At 40.5% G+C, this 19,800-nt stretch overlaps 1 pseudogene; it reads left to right on the plus strand.

Moving 5' to 3' along the window:
- Positions 1 to 12,961: 12,961 nt before the first annotated feature.
- LOC138441770 (olfactory receptor 5V1-like) lies at positions 12,962 to 13,908 on the plus strand (annotated as a pseudogene).
- Positions 13,909 to 19,800: the final 5,892 nt, after the last annotated feature.

Here is a 19,800-nt window from a genome sequence, read left to right on the forward strand (position 1 = left end):
GTATATTTTTCATATATTAAGCATATTTCTCTGAACATTAACCTGGATAAAATAGTTTCTCGAAACACATAATCTAGTAAAGTGAATAGTGAAGAAATAGAAAATGTAAACAGATTAATAACAAGTAGGGAGATTAAAGCAGTAATTAAAAAAGCTTCCAACAAAGAAAACCCTTGTACCATTGGTTTCATTGGTGAAGTGTACCAAACACTTTAAGAATTAATGCTAACCCTTCTAAAACTCTTCTAAAAAACTGATTATGGAATACTTGCAAACTAACTTTATTGGTCAGAATTATCTTCACACCAAGGCCAAAGACACTACAAGAAAATAAAGCTGTATGAACTTGGATGAGCATAGATGCAAAAATCTTCAACAAAATACTAGCAAACCTAACTCATCAGCACATTAAAAGGTCATACACCATGACCAAGTGAGATTTATCCTGGGATTCCAAGCAGCATGTGCAAACCAATAAACATATTGCACTGCATTAATAGAAGTAAGAGAAAAATTGTATGATCATCTCTATAGATACAGGAAAAACATTTGACAAAATAAGATTTTCATGATAAAAACTCTCAACAAACTGGGTATAGAGGGAACATATGTGAACATAATAAAGCTCATACATACCAAGCTTACAGCTAACATCATACTCAATGATGAAAACCTGACATCTTTTCTTCCATGATTAGAAACAAGACAAGGGTGCCCACTTTCACCCCTCTCCCTTTTATTAAACACAGCATTAGAACTCCACCCAGAGGAAATAGGAAATAAAAGATTATTTTATGTATACCTCATTATAATAAATAAATACATGAAAGAAAAAAAAAACAACTACAAGAATTATTGTGATCCAAAAAAACCAATAGTTTCTGCTTCTCATGGATAATTTAAGCTATTTATGAATTGAGATACTAACTATATATCCCCCACTCTCCCTTTGAAACTCTATACAGGAAGGAAATAAGCAAATAATTGAATCAAGTTTATAGGAGAAAAATTCAGTTTTACAAGAGAATTGTGTTATAACTTTGTTTGTTGATTTTATTATAATGAGGTAAACTTTTGCAATAACTTCTCTTGATTAGCTCCGTCATAACATAAATAGGCATTTACTTCTAACATTCAGTTCAGTTAAGTTCAGTCACTCAGTCGTGTCTGACTCTTTGAGACCTCATGAACTGCAGCGCACTAGGCCTCCCTGTCCATCACCAACTCCCGGAGTTTATCCAGACTCATGTCCATTGAGTTGGTGATGCCATCCAACCATCTCATCCTCTGTTGTCCCCCTCTCCTCCTGCCCTCAATCTTTCCCAGCATCAGGGTCTTTTCAAATGAGCCAGCTCTTTCCATCAGGTGGCCAAAGTATTGGAGTTTCAGGTTCAGCATCAGTCCTTCCAATGAATGCCCAGAACTGATCTCCTTTAGGATGGACTGGCTGGATCTCCTTGCAGTCCAAAGGACTCTCAAGAGTCTTCTCCAACATCACAGTTCAAAAGCATCAGTTCTTTGGCGTTCAGCTTTCTTCATAGTCCAACTCTCACATCCATACATGACTACTGGAAAAACCATAGCCTTGACTAGATGGATCTTTGTTGCCAAAGTAAAATGTGTCTGCTTTTTAATATGCTATCTAGGTTGGTCATAACTTTACTTCCAAGGAGTAAATGTCATTTAATTTCATGGCTGCAATCACCATCAACAGTGATTTTTGGAGCCCAATAAACAAAGTCTGACACTGTTTCCACTGTTTCCCCATCTGTTTTCCATGAAGTGATGGGACCAGATGCCATGATCTTGGTTTTCTGAATGTTGAGCTTTTAGATAACTTTTTCATTGTCCTCTTTCACTTTCATCAAGAGACTTTCTAGTTCTTCACTTTCTGCCCTAAGGGTGGTGTCATCTGCATATCTGAGGTTATTGATATTTCTCCCAGCAATCTTGATTCCAGCTTGTGCTTCCTCCAGCTGAGAGTTTCTCATGATGTTCTATGCATATAAGTTAAATAAAGTGAAGTGAAGTCGCTCAGTCATGCCGGATTCTTTGCGACCCTGTGGACTGTAGCCTACCAGGCTTCTCCGTCCATGGGATTCTCAAGGCAAGAATACTGGGGTGGATTACCATTTCCTTCTCCAGGGGATCTTCCTGACCCAGGAATCAAACCTGGGTCTCCTGCATTGGAGGCAGATGCTTTAACCTCTGAGCTACTAGGGAAGCCCCAAGTTAAATAAGCAGGGTGACAATATACAGCCTTGCATTACTGCTTTTTTTATTTGGAACCAGTCTGTTATTCCATGCCCAGTTCTAACTGTTGCTTCCTAACCTGCATATGGTTTTCTCAAGAGGCAGGTCAGGTAGTCTGGTATTCCCATTTCTTTCAGAATTTTCCAAAGTTTATTGTGATCGTTACAGTCAAAATCTTTGGCATAGTCGATAAAGCAGAAATATATGTTTTTCTGGAACTCTCTTGCTTTTTTGATGATCCAGCAGATGTTGTCAATTTGATCTCTGGTTCTTTTGCCTTTTCTAAATCCAGCTTGAACATCAGGAAGTTCACGGTTCACGTATTGCTGAAGCCTAGCTTGGAGAATTTTGAGCATTACTTTACTAGCGTGTGAGATGAGTGCAATTGTGCGGTAGTTTGAGCATTCTTTGGCATTGCCTGTCTTTGGGATTGGAATGAAAACTGACCTTTTCCAGTCCTGTGGCCCCTGCTGAGTTTTCCAAATTTGCTGGCATATTGAGTGCAGCACTTTCACAGCATCATCTTTCAGGATTTGAAATAGCTCAACTGGAATTCCATCACCTCCACTAGCTTTCTTCATAGTGATGCTTCCTAATGCCCACTTGACTTCATATTCCAGGATGTCTGGCTCTAGGTGAGTGATCACATCATTGTGATTATCTGAGTGGTGAAGATCTTTTTTGTACAGTTCTTCTGTGTATTCTTCCCACATGTCTTAATATCTTCTGCTTCTGTTGGGTCCATACCATTTCTGTCCTTTACTGAGCCCATCTTTGCATGTAATGTTCCATTGGCACGTGGTTATAGAGGTTGGTCCAGCTTCTGCTTGTACAAATATATCAAATAATACTTGCTATCAAAAATAAGATAGGTTTAAGGATTTGACCTAAAGCTGTCTAAATGAAAATTTTGTGAAATCTTTAATCAAGTAAGCTAGTTCTATAGTTCTATCCTAATGACTCAAACATGCACTTAACCATAATCAAAGGTGTTTACTAAAGTATTTTGTTGAAATAATGAGAACTGGGAAGAATTTATACGCTCATTCACAGAAGTTTAAACAAACTATGGCTCAGCTATACTGTTGATAGTTAAGTGTTAGCCACTTAGTTATGTCCCACTCTTTGGGGACTCCATGGATTGTAGCCTGCCAGGTCATTTGTCAACGGGATTCCACAGGCAAGAATACTGGAGTGGGTTGCCATTCCCTTCTACGAGGGATCTTCCAGACCCAGGAATCAAACCTGGGTCTCAGGCATTACAGGCAGACTCTTTACCATCTGAGCCACCAGGGAAGCTGGCCAAGCGAGCACAGGGAGCTAGGCGTGCTCGGTGGGTGCAGGTCGCGGGCGACAGGGCGGCAGCAACCCACGAAGAGAAGGGGGTAGGCGATCACTGGGGGCCGACTGACCCGCCTCACCGGGGGCAAGGAGGGCCCACTACGCACGCTTGGTTCAACTCGAGGCGCAGAGCATCGCCGCCGCGGCGTGGAGGAACAAGAGGGGCGTCCCCCGTCGCAGGCACCCCGCCCTGGCGGCCCGGGAGCGGGTTGGGGGACGCCCGCCTTTAGCGTCGGGACCGGCCGATGCGCTCTCCCTTTCTCCAGCACGGGGGCGGGCGGCGCGTGCACGCGGCCGGTCCACTACTGCTGGCAGGGACCCAACCCGCGCTCGGCGCGCTGCCAGAGCGGGGAGCTGCGGGGCATGGCTCTCTCCCTCGCCCAGCAGTAAACGACGTCGACGGACAGGCGTCGGCGTGCGGACGCGGCCCTGGGGGTCGGCGGACGGACTGACGGAGAAAGGGACCCACGGGGTGCAGCCAGGTCGGCCGGCGTCGCGAAGACGCGGCGGCGGCGGCACAGAAGCGGCTGTTGCGTGGGGCTGCCGCGCGCCATCACGAAGAGCCCTGGGACGTTCAAAACGAGTCGCCACCGCGAGTCGGCCGCCCGGGCACGCCACGGGGTCTCACTGCCAGAGGCCTCCAACAGAGGGGCGGTCCCACGGCACCCAGGGGAGCCTTTGCGGGTCTCTCGACCACCACCGCCAACATCCAAAGTCGCAGCCGGCGCGGGAGAATGCTCTCCGTACGCGTACCTGCGCCCCTAGGCCCCTCAAGCACAACCCGGCGTGCCCAGCGTTCCCCGGGGGTGCCACAGGCGACGGAGGCCTGGGGACGACATCCATGTGAGGCGTGGCCGGTTCGGTCCCAGACAGGGGAAGGGGGCACGGGCGGTGTCCCGTGCGGACAGGGCAAGGGCCAGTAGCGACAGGGAGGGGCGGCAAGCACTCACAGCCAGGGCGATGGCTCAGCGCGAGGTCCCACCGCCACACACACGAGGGTGCTTCCGTGACGTCTGGTACGCCGGCCGGCCTCCTCCACCGCTGAGCTTCCCGCGATCCGACTCCGCCTCCGGGGCCGTCTTACCTGCGGCCTCACCGCGTGCCGCCGAGGGGCCCCGTCCACGCAAATCATCCATCCGTCCTCTGCAGATCCGTCTTCATCTAGTCCGACTCAAGACTCACGTCCTAGGGACAAGTTCTCCAGCGAGGCGGCCCAGCCCGTGCCCGCACACCAGCAGCGCCTGTGGCTTCTGGCAAAGGCAGGCTTGAGGGGCTCCTAACCGCCGCGCGACTTGGGAGCAAGGACCCGGCGTCCCAGTCCTGGGTTCGCCACGGGGTTCGCTGCCCGCAAACGGCGCATGCGCGGTCTCACTCGCCAGCCGCTCCGTGGGCTCACCGGGACCCTCTCCCAACTGGGAGTGAGGAGGCGCGGCCCCGGATACTGTTGACAGATCTCTTAATTTAGGAATCACTTCGTGGCAAATTTATTGACTATATCAAAACCTTTGACTGTGTGGATCACAATAAACTGGAAAATTCTGAAAGAGATGGGAATGCCAGACCCCCTGACCTGCCTCTTGAGAAATCTATATGCAGGTCAGAAGCAAGAGTTAGAACTGGACATGGAACAACAGACTGGTTCCAAATAGGAAAAGGAGTACCTCAAGGCTGTATATTGTCACTCTGCTTATTTAACTTATAGGCAGAGTACATCATGACAAATGCTGGGCTGGAAGAAACACAAGCTGGAATCAAGATTGCCGGGAGAAATATCAATAACCTCAGATATGCAGATGACACCACCCTTATGGCAGAAAGTGAACAGGAATTAAAAAGCCTCTTGATGAAAGTGCAAGAGGAGAGTGAAAAAGCTGGCTTAAAGCTCAACATTCAGAAAACGAAGATCATGGCATCTGGTTCCATCACTTCATGGGAAATAGATGGGGAAAGAGTGGAAACAGTGTCAGACTTTATTGTTTGGGGCTTCAAAATCACTGCAGCTGGTGAGTGCAGCCATGAAATTAAAAGACGCTTACTCCTTGGAAGGAAAGTTATGACCAACCTAGACAGCATACTGAAAAGCAGAGACATTACTTTGTCAACAAAGGTCCGTCTAGTCAAGGCTATGGTTTTTCCAGTGGTCATGTATGGATGTGAGAGTTGAACTGTGAAGAAGGCTGAGCACCGAAGAATTGATGCTTTTGAACTGTGGTGTTGGAGAAGACTCTTGAGAGTCCCTTGGACTGCAAGGAGATCCAACCAGTCCATCCTAAAGGAGATCAGTCTTGGGTGTTCATTGCTAAAGCTGAAACTCCAATACTTCGGCCACCTCATGCGAAGAGTTGACTCACTAGGAAAGACCCTGATGCTGGGAGGGACTGAGGGCAGGAGGAGAAGGGGACAACAGAAGGTGAGATGACTGGATGGCATCATCGATTCAACAGACATGAGTTTGAGTAGACTCGGGGAGTTGGTGATGGACAGGGAGGCCTGGCGTGCTGTGATTCATGGGGTTGCAGAGTCAGACACGACTGAGTGACTGAACTGAACTGAACTCATGGCAAATAAATGGGGAAAAAATGGAAACAGTGACAGACTTTATTTTCTTGGGCTCCAAAATCACTGCAGATGGCGACTGCAGCCATGAAGCTAGAAGACTCCTGCTCCTTGGAAGAAAAGCTATGACCAGTCTATTAAAAAGTAGAGACATTACTTTGCTGACAGAGGTCCATCTAGTCAAAGCTATGCTTTTTCTAGTAGTCATGTATGGATGCAGAGAAGGCAATGGCAACCCACTCAGTACTCTTGCCTGGAAAATCCTACGGACGGAGGAGCCTGGTAGGCTGCAGTCTATGGGTTGTGAAGAGTCGGACACGACTGAGCAACTTCACTTTCACGCACTGAAGAAGGAAATGGCAACCCACTCCAGTGTTCTTGCCTGGAGAATCCCAGGGATGGGGAAGCCTGGTGGACTGCCATCTATGGGGTCGCACAGAGTCAGACACGACTGAAGCGACCAGCAGCAGCAGCATTTATGGATGTGACAGTTGGACCATAAAGAAGGCTGAGCACTGGAAGAATTAATGCTTTTGAACTGTGGTGTTGGAGAAGACTCTTGAGAGACCCTTGAACTGCAAAGATATCAAAGCAGTCAATCCTAAAGGAAATTAGTCCTGAATATTCATTGGAAGGACTGATGATGAAGCTGAAGCTCTAATATTTTGGTCACCTGATGCAAAGAGCTGCCCCTTTAGAGAAGACCCTGATGCTGGGAAAGATTTAAGGCAGGATTAGAAGGGGAGTGAGGATGAGATGGTTGGAAGGCATCACCAACTCCGTCGACATGTGTTTGACCAAGCTCCTGGAGTTGGTGATGTACAGGGAAGCCTGGCTGCTGCTGTCCTTGGGAGTCATAAAGAGTTGGACACAACTGAGTGACTCAACTGACTGACTGAATAGATATTTCCATATTATTTCTTAACAGACTATCCATCTCTGTTATCCAAAGTCTAAAAGATGAGAGTAACATATAAATCAACTTAGGTTAAGATTTATTTTGTAAAGTACAACAGAAACCATGCAAAGGTCTAAAAAGAGATTACAGACCTTCCAGATCCTCAGTAAACAAACTAAAGAAAAAAAGGAAAAAGCAAACAGAGAAGTCCATGTAACCAAATTACTCTGAGTAAATGGGAAAAGTCTACCTTCAAAAGAAAGCAGCATAGAGCTAAAAGTAGTTGCTGTTTCATAATAACAGAATGGTTGAATAGGCATGTGAATATCAGGTTAGATGGCAAAACTGATTTTTCCCTGTGTCATATATTTTATGTTTGTGCTTGATTTTTCCCCAACATTTTGTTTTGAAAAGTTACAAAGTTATACAAAAATTGAAATTGTATGATGAACATCTGTATACCCTTCACCTGTATTCACTAAACACACATAGAAAAGGAAAGTATGAGTTGCTAAGTTGTGTCCGACTATTTGTGACCCCATGAACTGTAACCCTTCAGTCCATGGAATTCTCCAGGAAAGAATACTGGAGTGGATAGCCATTCCCTTCTCCAGAGAATCTTCCCCACCCAAGGATCTAACCCAGGTCTCCAGCATTGCAGGCAGACTCTTTACCATTTGAGCCACCAGAAAAGCCCCAAACACACATAATATCCACACATATTTTTAAAATGTATATATCTGAATTTTTAAAATTAAAACCATTATTCTAGAAAATTGAGTTTGCACTTATAGGTTGAAATAAGTTTGAAATTCCATGCAATTTGAGTCTCAGTTCAGTTCAGTTGCTCAGTCGTGTCCAACTCTGCAGTCCCATGGACAGCAGCATGCCAGGCCTCCCTGTCCATCACCAACTTCCATAGTGTACCCAGACTCACGTCCATTGAGTTGGTGATGCCATCCAGCCATCTCGTCCTCTGTGTCCCCTTCTCCTGCCTTCAATCTATCCCAGCATCAGGGTCTTCTTCAAGGAGTCAGTCAGGTGGCCAAAGTATTGGAGTTTCAGCTTCAGCATCAGTCCTTCCAATGAATATTCAGGACTGATTTCCTTTAGGATGGACTTGTTGGATCTCCTTGGAGTCCAAGGAACTCTCAAGAGTCTTCTCCAGCACCACCGTTCAAAAGCATCAATTCTTCAGCGCTCAGCTTTCTTTATAGTTCAACTCTCACATCCATACATGACTACTGGAAAAACCATAGGTTTGACTAGATGGAACTTTGTTGGCAGAATAATGTCTCTGCTTTTTAATATGCTTTCTAGGTTGGTCATAGCTTTTCTTCCAAGGAGTAAGCATCTTTTAATTTCATGGCTGCAGTGATTTTGGAGCCCCCCAAATAAAGTCTGTCACTGTTTCCATTGTCTCCCCATCTATTTGTCATGAAGTGATGGGACCAGATGCCATGATCTTCATTTTTTGAATATTGAGCCTTAAGCCAAATGGTTATAAGAAACAACTCTTCAACTGGGCAGTCTTAGCAACATAAAAAATATGTTTAATGCATACATGTAGTGTAAAACTTTATTTATCTTGAAAATGCAAATTATAGCAAGTAGATTATATAATCATATTTTGCTGAAATGATTACTCTGATTACAGAAATAATTCAGTAACACTAATTTCCTCACTTTTATTTGGCAGTTTAATTCCTGGAAAATATTTTATTTAATTGTATTCTAAACAATTACGAGAAACAAAATTTTCACTCTGATATATTGTAACTTCTTTTTCAACTTAGATTAAATTGGCTAATTATACAGTAAATGCCTATTAATATTACTAAGTGTCCATTATTTTTAACAGGTGTCCATTTTTAGGTATGTAATAGATGAGATTATGAAGAAGAAAAGTGTATATTCTCCATAGTCCTTATTATTGTTTTATCCTCCCTAAGGAAGAAGAGGGCACAATATAAACCATAGAATAAATTGCAGAATGCATATTATATAGATGTGGGTAAAAGTGTTAGTTACTTACTAGTGTCTGACTCTTTGCAACCCAATGGATTGTAGCCTGCCAGACTCCTCTGTCTGTGGAATTTTCTGGGCAAGAATACTAGTTTGCCATTCCCTTTTCCAGGAGATCATCCCAACCCAGCGATCAAACCTGGGTTTCCTGCATTGCAGACAGATTCTTTACCTTCTGAGCTACTAGGGAAGTCCATAGACCTGGGTAGTTTGCTTTAATTTATTGAGCTTTGGTGGTGGGTGGGTGGGTGGGTGGGGGGACATGTTAGATCATTTTACTTTCTTCTTAGTGAATGTTCATATGTGTAAGGAGTCTGCTGAAAAGGCTAGAAAGTTGTAAAATTCTAGACTTTTAAAGCTAAGATAAAATAGGATGTTTGTAAAAATGTTAATATGGTGAGAATATGTACACATGTTAAAAATTAGTTAAAACTTAATGCTAGATGGGTAAGATAAAGTGTAAATTTCAAATATTATAAAATGAGTAGTTTTATAAATGTTTTAAATTGTGTAATTTCATTCCTGAAAGTTGTGCGTTCCCACACAAGTGTGTATCCAAAACCTCTCTATGGGAAATGCTGCTCTATCTAATCAATGTGTCTGACACATAGACATGAATGTATGTTCTCTAGAAAGCTAGGTCCATGAGCTCTACAGGCAACAAAGATGTCACAAAGCAGATAAAACTTGGTAAAGGATATATATTTTTTATTTCTTTAGTTTATTAGCTGTCACTTCATGAGTTAAAAAGGGTTATAGAACTTCCCTAGCAATATATCTTTAACAAAAAATCCTCTGTCTAAATGTAATTTTTCTTTGATATTGATATATAACTTAATTATAATTATAAATTTTCAATTATCTTAAGATGTAATATTTTAAGTGATTATTCCTGCTTAATTAACTAATTTTCTTTTTCTCTATATAGTGGAATTGTCAAATAACTGCTAAAGAAAAAAGCTTGTACACTTGATTACATCATATGCAAATATAAGAAAGGTTGATTTCTGGGCAATTTCCCAGAAAAGGCTAGTTTTAAGCCACTCATTTCTATTTCGAGTTCTCATTATTTGGATGTTTATGATAAAAAACTCATTTTAACCTGGATTATTCAAAAAACTCATATGCTTATATTTATACCAATTAATTTCATATAGCAAGTGAGACTATTTTCTAATAATTTCTTTCATTTTCTAATATACTGCTACCATCTCTTTGGTTAATACGAAATGTTATAGAACCTCTTCTTCAGCAACGTATTATTTAAAAAAAAACTTTTATTTTGTAATCAGATGAGAAATACCTAGGCTTTAACTATGTTTGATTTAGGACATGTATTGTTCACATGAGCAAAAGTTTCTTCCATGCATTAACAAATTCTGCATTCTATGTGCCAAGAACCTAAGCTTGACTTAACAAACTTTGATAAAGTACAAAATTTAGGAAAAATCTCATATTTTAAAAGATGCATGCTGATTAAGTATCCTGATGTAGAACTACCTTATGTGTCTGTCAGGATGTTTTTGATTTATTTTTTATAATCCTCACTAAAAAAATTAGTCAAATTAGTAAGTGTGAGTATAAAGAAAAATGAGTACTTAGCATAGAAGTTAATATCTCAAGATACTAATTTTCTTGTAAGTGTCTTCAAAAGTTTCATAAATTGAATATTATTTTAAAACTATTAACCTTATTAAGGTGTAGACTGATATTGAAAATTTGAGAATTTGAGAACTGACATGGTAGACGCTGTTGTTTTGATATTTTTCTTACTTATTAAACATCTTGTATTGATTGAATAACAGTATCCAGACACTTTGTAGTTATTATCAGAATTTTCTTTCCTAAATTTCATGATTTGAGAATTATTGATAGTCTCTCTCTTTTTTTTTTCTCTCAAGCATGGTACAGATCTGGTGCTACTTGTAGAAAGAGAAAAAACATCTCCCAAAGCGTCTCAAAGATTTTTATTTAAATATTGCATGGGAAAAAAATGACAGAAAGTAATTTCATTTCACATGTATAAATAAATGTGTATACATTTCACATTCTACTAATATATATTATCTCAGTAAAGAAATCATTAAGAATGTCCAGTAGGCAAAACAAATGTTGAGGAAGGGGGAACCACTGAAAATGACTTTTGCATTTTATTTTCTAATCAAGTTTTTCTGTTATACGTATATAAAAAAAGTTAAGTTCAAAGTGACAAAAAAATCCACAGAGGTATTGATTTGTAGACCTTCAACTAAAATCATTTTTTGTAAATATCATAAACACTGATTATGTGGACTATTAATATCCATGCAATTAAAATTAGAAAATTAAAGAATAATTAGTACTGCCAATATGTTCAAGAATATATAATTCTGGAACACCATATTTCTTTAGATATTCATATACACATAGTGATTTATTTAAATTTTAAAAAGAAAAATTATTATTAATGAACAGATTTGGTTTGTGTTAGGCTCACATTCAGACACTCTCAGCATGCGTGCATGCTAAGTTGCTTCAGTCGTGTCCTACTGTCTAGGGACTGTAACCCTCCAGGCTCCTCTGTTCATGGGGATTCTCCAGGCAAGAATTCTGGAGTGGGCTGACATGCCCTCCTTCAGCAGATTTTCCCCACGCAGGGATCAAACCTGTGTCTCTTATGTCTTCAACATTGAGAGGCGAGTTCTTTGGCACTACCTGGGAAGCTCAGACACTATCAGACCAGGTTTAATTTATATTTTGTAGGCAAATTTAATGTTATTGAAGTATACTTTCTGTGGGTTTCCCTTGAGGCTCAGCTGATAAAGAATCCACCTGCAATGCAGAAGACCTGGGTTCGATCCTTGAGTTGGGAAGATCCCCTGGAGAAGGAATAGGCTACCCACTCCAGTATTTTGGCCTAGATAATTCCATGGGCTGTATAGTTCATGAGATCGCAAAGAGTCAGACACGACTGAGCAACGTTCACTATACTTTCTGTGGAGAATACATATTAATGTTGATATTTAAATTATTATGATTTTGAAGTTATGAAAACATCTCCATATTTATTTTTTACTTATAGAAACACTTTGTCAGAGCAAATAAAATGACATTCATTCCTTTGGGCTTCCCTGATGGCTCAGGCGGTAAAAAATACTCCCACAATGCAGGAGACCTTTGTTCATTCCTTTACTCAACAGTTATTTGGATGAATGTTTGTATACAATATGTTTTCAAGTTTCTAGCATTTGTTAAAATTTATATACCAAAGAATAATACACTGGTTCTAACTCCAAGGTAGTTTATACTGAGATTGTGCATAAAATTGTACACACTCAGATAATATAGGCAAAATAAGGTAAATGCCCAAGGAGGTGTGGGAAGCACGTCTTAGTTTCACTGAACTGTGAAATCCCAAACAGGTCCACAGTGGTTTAACAGAAGGCAAATTTTTTTTTTTTTTTTAGTTTCTCAGAGGGCTTGCTTTTGAAAAGGAGCAGAGAATGAATCTTCAAGAACTATGAAAACAGGAGATTTTAAAATAGTAGTGGCTCAGGGGAATCCACCTACAATGCAGGAGCCATCAGAGATGTGGGTTTGATCCCTGGATCTGGAAGATCCCCTGGAGGAGGGCATGGCAACTCACTCCAGTATTCTTGCCTGGAGAACCCCATGGATAGAGGAGCCTGAGGGGCTTCAGTCTATAGCATCTCAAAGAGCTGGACTCGCCTGAATGTGCACACATAATAATCAAAATCTCTAATTAAAATATAATTTTAACATACTGTACCAATAACTGCTCACCAACTATCATGTAAGAATTTCTCATTGCTTGCCTCTTTGGCTTTTTGCTCTAATCTGTTTTTGTTTGTTACATTTCCTCCAGAAAGACCACTGTAGACAGAGGAGATGGATGCCTACAATCAAACCACAGTGACTCATTTTATCCTCATAGGGCTTTCTGATCACTCAGAGGTGCGCTACCCTCTCTTTGTGGTCTTTAGCATCATCTATCAGGTCACTGTGGGGGGAAATGGGGCCATTCTCTTGGCCATTGGAACTGAGAAAAAACTGCATACACCCATGTATTACTTTTTCGCAAATTTGTCCCTCTTAGACATCTTCTGCCCATCAGTTACTGTCCCCAAGATGCTGGAGAACCTCTAGACTGAGAAGCACAGTATTTCCTTCACTGGATGTGCTTTGCAACTTTATTTTCTGGTGGGCCTTGTGGGGACTGAAGTCTTCCTTCTCTCTGTCATGGCTTATGACAGGTATGTGGCCATCTGTTTCCCTCTTCGTTACACCCTCATTATTACCAAGGTTGGCTGTGTTCAACTAACTGCTGAGACCTGGACAGCAGGATTTCTCAATTCCCTCCTTCATACAGTATCTATGTTCCACCTTTCTTTCTGCAAGTCCAACCAAGTTAACCAGTACTACTGTGACATCCCACCAGTGCTGGTCCTCTCATGCTCATCCACTTATGAGCAGAAATGCTTATTTTAGTGGAAGGAGGTATCTTGGGGATCAGCTCCTTTTTGGTTACTTTTATCTCATACTTCTACATTGTATCTACCATCCTAAAGATTCAGTCCACAGGTGGGAAGCATAAAGCCTTTTCCACATGTGCTTCCCACCTTCTGGTGGTTTGTTTATTTGGTGGCATGACAGTATTTACCTATGTATGCCCCTATTCCAGTCAATACTTCCCAGCAAGAGACAGACTCATCTCCATGTTATATGGGATTATTACTCCAATGTTAAACCCCATGATCTACAGCTTGAGAAATACAGAAGTGAAAGGAGCACTCAGAAGGGTCTTATGTCATAGAGTATATTCACTGCAAGTATAATATTAAAAGCAAATGACTCAAAGCTCAATTTATGATGATTTCATAGAAATAATTCATAGAATAATTTTCAATTAAGGTAAGTGTATATGGAATGCAAACTTGTCTACACATAGAAATTTTTATACACACATATGTATAACATTAGTTATGTCTAGCTATATATCACTATCTTCTTGAACTAGAAATGTTAATTTTATCATCCAAAAGTTGATATTTTCTGAAAGGAAGCAGAGAACTGTTAATAATTACACACATGTAACCGGTATAAACTGAAACGGTCTAAGTTTTTAGATCTATTATCATATTCATATGTATATATCTGTATTTTTATCTTTTTTGAATCTATATTTATGTATAAATGGTACCTATACTTTCCTTTATTTGATAGACTATAAATAAAGTATTCTTATGTTATAACATTTATCCTTAGTGTTTTCATTTCATTCTTCTTCCTCTTCAATTTTAGCTTCCACTTATTCTGTATTTCTCAGTTTCTCTGTATTTTCCTATGAGCCTTTCCATTCTCAGTTCTGCCTGTGCCTTCTAGGAGTGCACTTAGTTTTTTCTGTCTCTGATTTAGGTATTTAATTCAGCTCACTGTATTATTCCCATCTTAGCATCAACATGGTCATTTACACAGACACAAACACACACGCAGGCACATCTATTAGCTACCTTGTATTTTATTATAAATTTTACTCTGCTACTTAGACTGAAATTAATGAAACTAGACTTTGCTTTGCCTTAAAATCCAGTACTTTTGTTCCATTTGCCTAGAGAGCTGTAGTTTCTGACTCTAGATAGCCCATCATTTTCAGTGCATTCCCTTTTCTTGTCACATGTAGAGATAGGAGTATTTTCTTTATCTCCTACTGCTTTAAAGTCAGAAGTCATGTATAATTTTCTTAATAATTTTCCCTATCCTGGAAAACATGATAGCTTTCAAAATTTAGTCTCCAGTCTGGGGATCACAATTACTATGTCACCTAATCTCTGTGTTTCTGATTCTCCTTTCAACTCTGTCACATAAGTGCCTTCTAGCTTTCTCCTACCTGGATTCTGTCTATTAATCACTAAGTGAGGAAAAGGTCAGTTTTCATTCCAATCCCAAAGAAAGGCAATGCCAAAGAATGTTAAAACTACCACACAATTGCACTCATCTCACACCGTAGTAAAGTAATGCTCAAAATTCTCTAAGCCAAGCTGAAGTACATGAACCGTGAACTTCCAGATATTCAAGCTGGTTTTAGAAAAGGCAGAGGAACCAAAGATCAAATTGCCAACATCTGCTGGATCATCGAAAAAGCAAAAGAGTTCCAGAAAAACATCTATTTCTGCTTGATTGACTATGCCAAAGCCATAAACTGTGGAAAATTCTGAAAGAAATGGGAACACCAGACCATCTGACCTGTCTCTTAAGAAACCTGTATGCAGATCAGGAAGCAACAGTTAGAACTTGACATGGAACAACAGACTGGTTCCAAATAGGAAAAGGAGTATGTCAAGACTGTATATTGTCACCCTGCTTATTTAACTTATAGGCAGAGTACATCATGAAAAACGCTGGGCTGGAAGAAGCGCAAGCTGGAATCAAGATTGCCAGGAGAAATATCAATAACCTCAGATATGCAGATGGCACCACCTTTATGGCAGAAAGTGAAGAGGAACTAAAAAGCCTCTTGATGAAAGTGAAAGAGGAGAGTGAAAAAGTTGGCTTAAAGCTCAACATTCAGGAAAGTAAGATCATGGCATCTGATCCCATCACTTCATGGGAAATAGATGGGGAAAGAGTGTCAGACTTTATTTATTTGGGCTCCAAATCACTGCAGATGGTGACTGCAGCCATGAAATTAAAATTCTTTGGAAGAAAAGTAATGACCAATCTAGATAGCATATTCAAAAGCAGAGACATTACTTTGCTAACAAAGGTCCAACTAGTCAAGACTATGGTTTTTCCAATGGTCATGTATGGGTGTGAGAGTTGAACTGTGAAGAAAGCTGAGTGCTGAAGAACTGATGCTTTTGAAGTGTGGTGTTGAAGAAGACTCTTGAGAATCCCTTGGACTGCAAGGAGATCCAACCAGTCCATCCTAAAGGAGATAAGACCTGGGTGTTCATTGGAAGGACTGATGCTGAAGCTGAAACTCCAGTACTTTGGCCACCGCATGCGAAGAGTTGACTTATTGGAAAAGACCCTGATGCTGGGAGGGATTGGGGGCAGGAGGAGAAGGGGACGACAGAGGATGAGATGGCTGGATGACATCACTGACTCGATGGATGTGAGTCTGAGTGAACTCCGGGAACTGGTGATGGACAGGGAGGCCTGGCATGCTGCGATTCATGGGGTCGCAAAGAGTCGGAAATGACTGAGAGACTGAACTGAACTGAACTGAACTAGGGTAATAACATCACTAATAAGGTAGTCTTACATAACTCAAAAGGCATGTATCACTTCCTCCTCTGGATTGCCATTGTTAGTCATTTTCAAAATTATGCCAAATATAGCATGATTATTTGTATTTATGCCACATGAAATAGTGTCTTTTAATTTCATGGCTGCAGTCACCATCTGCAGTGAATATGGAGCCCCCCAAAATAATATCTGACATTGTTTCCACCGTTTCCCCATCTATTTCCCATGAAGTGATGGGACCGGATGCCATGATCTTAGTTTCCTGAATGTTGAGCTTTAAGCCAACTTTTTCACTCTCCTCTTTCACTTTCATCAAGAGGCTTTTTAGTGTCTCTTCACTTTTTGCCGTAAGGGTGGTGTCATCTGCATATCTGAGGTGATTGATATTTCTCCTGGCAATCTTGATTCCAGCTTGTGTTTCTTCCAGCCCAACGTTTCTCGTGATGTACTCTGCATAAAGTTAAATAAGCAGGGTGACAATATACAGCCTTGACGTACTCCTTTTCCTATTTGGAACCAGTCTGTTGTTCCATGTCCAGTTCTAACTGTTACTTCCTGACCTGCATACAGATTTCTCAAGAGGCAGGTCAGGTGGTCTGGTATTCCCATCTCTTTCAGAATTTTCCACAGTTTATTGTGATCCACACAGTCAAAGGCTTTGGCATAGTCAATCAAGCAGAAATAGATGTTTTTCTGGAACTCTCTTCCTTTTTCCATGATCCAGCAGATGTTGGCAATTTGATCTCTGGTTCCTCTGCCTTTTCTAAAACCAGCTTGAACATCTGGAAATTCACGGTTCACGTATTGCTGAAGCCTGTCTTGGAGAATCTTGAGCATTACTTTACTAGCATGTGAGATGAGTGCAATTGTGCAGTAGTTTGAGCATTCTTTGGCATTGCTTGTCTTTGGGATTGGAATGAAAACTGACCTTTTCCAGTCCTGTGGCCACTGCTGAGTTTTCCAAATTTGCTGGCATATTGAGTGCAGCACTTTCACAGCATCATCTTTCAGGATTTGAAATAGCTCAACTGGAATTCCATCACCTCCACTAGCTTTGTTCATAGTGATGCTTTCTAAGGCCCACTTGACTTCACATTCCAGGATGTCTGGCTCTAGGTAAGTGATCTTCTGGGTCCTGAAGCTCTTTTTTGTACAGTTCTTCTGTGTATTCTTGCCACCTCTTCTTAATATCTTCTGCTTCTGTTGGGTCCATACCATTTCTGTCCTTTATCGAGGCCATCTTTGCATGAAATGTTCCCTTGGTATCTCTAATCTTCTTGAAGAAATCTCTAGTCTTTCCCATTCTGTTATTTTCCTCTATTTCTTTGCATTGATTGCTGAGGAAGGCTTTCTTATCTCTCCTTGCTATTCTTTGGAAATTTTCATTCAGATGCCTATATATTTCCTTTTCTCCTTTGCTTTTTGCTTCTCTTCTTTTCACAGCTATTTGTAAGGCCTCCTCAGACAGCCATTTTGCCTTTTTACATTTCTTTTTCATGGAGATAGTTTGACGCCTGTCTCCTGTACAATGTCACGAACCTCATTTCATAGTTCATCAGGCACTCTATCTATCAGGTCTAGTCCCTTAAATCTCTTTCTCACTTCCACTTTATAATCATAAGGGATTTGATTTAGGTCATACCTGAATGGCCTAGTGATTTTCCCTCTATTCCTCACTTACTCTTTGGAAGAAAAATTATGACCAACCTAGGTAGCATATTAAAAAGCAGAGACATTACTTTGCCAACAATGGTCCGTCTAGTCAAGGCTATGGTTTTTCCAGTGCTCATGTATGAACGTGAGAGTTGAACTGTGAAGAAAGCTGAAAGCTGAAGAATTGATGCTTTTGAACTCTGGTGTTGGAGAAGATTCTTGAGAGTCCCTTGGGCTGCAAGGAGATCCAACCAGTCTCTCCTAAAGGAGATCAGTTCTGGGTGTTCATTGGAAGGACTGATGCTGAAGCTGAAACTCCAATCCTTTGGCCACCTAATGCGAAGAGCTGACTCACTGGAAAAGACTCTGTTGCTGGGAGGGATTCGGGGCAAGAGGAGAAGGGGACGACAGAGGATGAGATGGTTGGATGGCATCACCGACTCGATGGACATGAATTTGGGTAAACTCCAGGAGCTGGTGACGGAATGATGGACAGGGGGGCCTGGCGTGCTGCAGTTCATGGGGTCACAAAGAGTCAGACATGGCTGAGCGACTGAAGTGAACTGAACTGAACACATGAAATAGAGTAAAACACATTGAGATAACATTATTTGGAATTAATTACATTTCCTAAAATTCATCAATGACCTGATATACATCTTCCACAACATACAAGGGTGTTAATATTTGTGGTGGGCAACTATATGTTACTTAATTTTAGAACAAGTGAGATAATCCATGCATACCTGAAGTAAGAAATGAAGTAATAAACTACTTAACCATTATAAATTTGAGGCTTTTTTTGTTTCTTATTCCTCGTTTCAGTCTATATCTCCAAGTTTACATGTGTTATGAAATAAAGGTTTCATCATATAGCAACAGAGTACATAGGATTTGTTAAGATAATCATTTAAAATTGAATAAAATGTTAAGAATTCAACAAATTGTTCATTTTACAATCAGATAATCAAATATTTATATTTTACCACTTACTTGAGCACAATATTCTTTAAAGATACTGGGTTCATATCTCTGTTAGTAAATCTGGAAACAGTTTCTATTCTGTTGAAAACAATGGCTCTCTCATCAATTTACCGTGAATCAGACATTGACCATTAGTGGAAACAGTTGTTGAAAATTTTTAAAAATGTGAAAAAAAGTTCCAGAATTTTCTATGCTTATTTAACATAAAAAATTGTAATTTGAGTTTCTTCTTATTAAGTGAAGAAAAAAATGTTTTTTAAGTACAAGTAAAACCCTAGAGTTTGTCTTTATATTCCTTTGTAATGTTTTGGATGAATTGTATAATACCCAAGATCTTAAAATCGCAAATTATTGAAACTGAGAAGCAAGGTGTAAAGAAAACCCTCAGAATGGGAGAAAATAATAGCAAATGAAATAACTGACAAAGGATTAATTTCCAAAATATACAGGAAGCTTATAAAACTCAATACCAGGAAAACAACCCAGTCAAAAAGTGGGGAAAAGACCTAAACAGACATTTCTCCAAAGAAGACATACTGATGGGTAACAAACACATGAAAAGATGCTCAACATTACTCATTATTACAGAAATGCAAAGCTACAATGAGATATCACTTCATACCAGTCAGAATGGCCCTCATCAAAAAGTCTACAAACAGTAAATGCTGGAAAGCGTGTGGAGAAAAGGGAACACTCTTGCACTGTCAGTGGGAATGTAAATTGATACAGCCACTATGGAAGATGGTATGGAGGTTCCTTTAAAAACTAAGAATAAAAGCACCATATGACCCAGCAATCCTACTCCTAGGCATATATCCCTAGGAAACCAAAATTGAAAGTGA

This window comes from Ovis canadensis, chromosome 5, assembly GCF_042477335.2.
Source record: "Ovis canadensis isolate MfBH-ARS-UI-01 breed Bighorn chromosome 5, ARS-UI_OviCan_v2, whole genome shotgun sequence".
Taxonomy (NCBI): Eukaryota; Metazoa; Chordata; class Mammalia; order Artiodactyla; family Bovidae; genus Ovis; species Ovis canadensis.